Source organism: Morone saxatilis, unplaced genomic scaffold (assembly GCF_004916995.1).
Source record: "Morone saxatilis isolate NCDOM2014 unplaced genomic scaffold, NCSU_SB_2.0 Contig5, whole genome shotgun sequence".
Classification (NCBI taxonomy): domain Eukaryota; kingdom Metazoa; phylum Chordata; class Actinopteri; family Moronidae; genus Morone; species Morone saxatilis.
The window spans coordinates 20,638,240-20,641,518 of record NW_023340095.1 but is presented as its reverse complement, the minus strand read 5'-3'; positions in this window follow the sequence as shown (position 1 = coordinate 20,641,518).

Sequence of the window (3,279 nt, the reverse complement as noted above, 5' to 3'; positions counted from 1 at the left end):
TTTGCCCACCGGAACAAGAAAAGTTCAGCCTCTGATGCATTCCTGATGATGAAACAACAAATGCATAACTGAGTACTCTCACGTTTATTTCCTTCCCAGTAATCACTTCAATACGTGACTTTCGGACATCACACACCACCTGCATTCTCCCTCACTTTACCGCGATGGGGTCCAAGAGAATTCCTCGGTAGATGCAAGAAGCGAGGATTGTGCGTTGTGAGAGAGAGAATGACATATACGAGTAATGTGTATAGTGTGGATTATGTAGATGAGTGTTCTTAGTGTGTGAATAGTACAGTTGGGGTGTGAAACTCGTGGTCTCAACAGACTCTACCAAAAGATAATACCACAATTAATTATTTCCATGTTTTTTTATTACAGCATTGTTGAATAGGACACTTCTTCTGAGAAATCGACCTTTTAGATTCTCTCACTCGCGGTGTTAAAGGGGCTACTTAGTATGCACAATCCGTGGAGTAAACAACGGAGGCAGTGCGTTAGGGTATCGCGACTTTGCTGATGGGTTCAAAATTTAGGACCTTTGTGCGCTAGTATATTCCACCACAGGGAAAACTCTTTAGAATTAATTAATTTAATCTGCCTAGCAAATGAAAGATAAATTCGGTGGAAGGCCAATGCACAATATTCATCAGAAGAGCAAAGGATAGCATTATATTTAGAATTTGTATAATACATTCTCTTGCACATTTTATAGAAATAATATTATGTTATCCAGCAGATTTTGTGCTCGTCTTTTAAGGGAGTCGGAGATATAGAGCACAATGAGGTTATTATAATACTAAACCACAATGCCACAGCAAGAGAATCACAACTATTACATATGTCGTCAAAACAATCTTATAGTCCTTTTGCTCAGAAATGTTATAATTTCATTTCCTATTGAGAAGAGGGAGAGTGGGAATCTTAGGCTAATGTTGAAAGGCCGGAGAATAGGTATTGGCATTAAGGGGAGTTGAGAGGAGGGATACAAGAGACAACGGATGATTTAATATATGAGACACATACATAGCCATGATTGGAAATGGTTGTAATTGAGTTGAATGGAGATATACAACAATGGTTTATTTGGGGGAATAGTTTTAAGTTTCTGACATTGGGTTAATTATTTTATTATGTAGTTATTTGTTAATTTGCGCCCATAATATGATAATATAATAATTTTTAAAGGTGCATCCCAGGTTATCAATTAAAATGGTCGATGGTTAAATAGCTCATGAATACCGCAGCTTTTGTCTGAGCTGTCCAGTGGGAATTGAAAAGATGGAAACAAATTAATGTTTTGAAATATTATAGGAAGGTATGTGCAGCTCTCTCCAGAAACTAAACCCCAGTAACAGCAAAATTGGGTAGCAGTTACTTTGGTAAAGACCGGAAAAACAGTTCCCAAAATAAACATCAACACCATGACTAGACAGTGAACTTAGCCCCTGTGTTATAAGCGTTTCCAGCAGTTACAGACCAGAAAGTTGAACCCTTCCCAGTTTTTCATTAATCTTCAACTCTACGATACCTCAATTCAATACGTTCTGCAGCCTCCAAGTTTGGGATATGCGTCTTTGCTGGAGCCAGTGATGCGTGACATTATACTGCAAGTTAAGCTGCTTTCACTGGCTGCACAGTTTTGACTCGTCCATAGCAGAAAAACAATGGCACACTAAAATATGTTTCTGGAACGATTTTATGTGAGAAATAGGCAATGCAGTAACAGAATCTTGCTTCATATTTGATCAGCACTGCCTAGATTAACAGTTTAATCTAAGTTTCGTGTAGTTTGCTGGACAAACTCACTGAGAATGACTTGTCAATCACAAGGTAGCCACATTTCATTGGCTCAACATCGACTGGATGAGAGACCGACCACAGCAGCGCAGCAGAAACAGCGAGCTGTTAGTCTGAGCTAATGAGCAGCTGCCCACACTGGAAACACAGAGTCCACTAGAGTTTTTAGCCCCTCGAAGCACTTTGACAATAATTTGTACAAGTTTCTGTACCCAAGGACCACGGATCTGGTAGGGCCGGAGCCCTATCTAACTTTGAACATCAAACGTAAAAAAAATTAACAAAAATTCTTCGGTAGCCACTTTTTTAATCATACAATCTATGGTAGCCATATATATCATACTCTGTGACCACAGCCTGTGCAAGAGCAATATATTCTGCTGCCTAAAAATGTATTGGCTAATTGTGTCATGGGATGTAAATTAAACATTTCTCATTCAAAATTGGTGACCTGGCGCTGCCCTTCTCCTTGACACTGTGGTGCTGATGCGCCTGACCAATTTGAAATGTGTTCCACAGATCATGGTGGTACGTGTGTTGTTGCTAAGCTAACGGCTATGTTGTAGCTAAGCTAGCAGCTCAGAGAGGCTAATTCTCCGGTATGTGTGTGTGTTGGGGGGACTGTCAGTGTGTGGGATCAAGGTAAACACTGCAGTCCGGTGGTGTTTCTACAGCTGTCTAAAGCACGAACCACTGAGCCAGAATGGAAAAATACTAAGGTTAGCAACAACTAGCATAAACTCCTGTCAATGATACATCTCAATCAGTATAGCTGCAGTTTCACAGACTCCCACTCAAAGCGAAGGCTGAGGGAGGTGGGCTGCCCTCCTCTGATTAAAGGGCGTTAGCATTGTTTTTTTATATGTTATGACTAAGAGTCGCCCCAGCATTTGTCTTAAAACCTACAGGTTGTGTTAAAACAGTAGAGGGCGCATTGAGACATTTTAACCCACAAAATGCAGATTTTATTTATTTGGTAATAATCTAAAATTCGAACACCTACAGTGATGTGTTTAATCACAGCATAGTCATATAATTCAGTTTACAGCTCAGAACACGTTTTAGGGTGGAGTACTTCTTGTGAATAAAAATATGCTGACTTTGGATGGCAGTGCAGTCTACTGGTACTGTTCACACTGACTACTTGAGCAGCGTGTGACTGGCTGAACCGCTGCGGTTCGCCTGAGGTGATCACACAGAGTGCTTCTGGTGCAGAACTGCTGCTGCGAGTCCTGTCTTTTTTGTCTGAGTTTTTCTTTGATAATCACATGATTAACTGATTTTTAAAGTAATTTCTTTCCCTTAGGGGCTCTGTAAATTTGTGTTCACGGTTGGGTTTTATTTGCGTTTCCATCGGCAACTTGATGAAATGTATCAATTCAGCTATTCAGCTATAGTAAAATAATTGTTGCGTGTCAACAAACAACGGCTCTCAAACCTCCACAGATACAGTACATCAGGGTCATTGTGCTGTGTGCA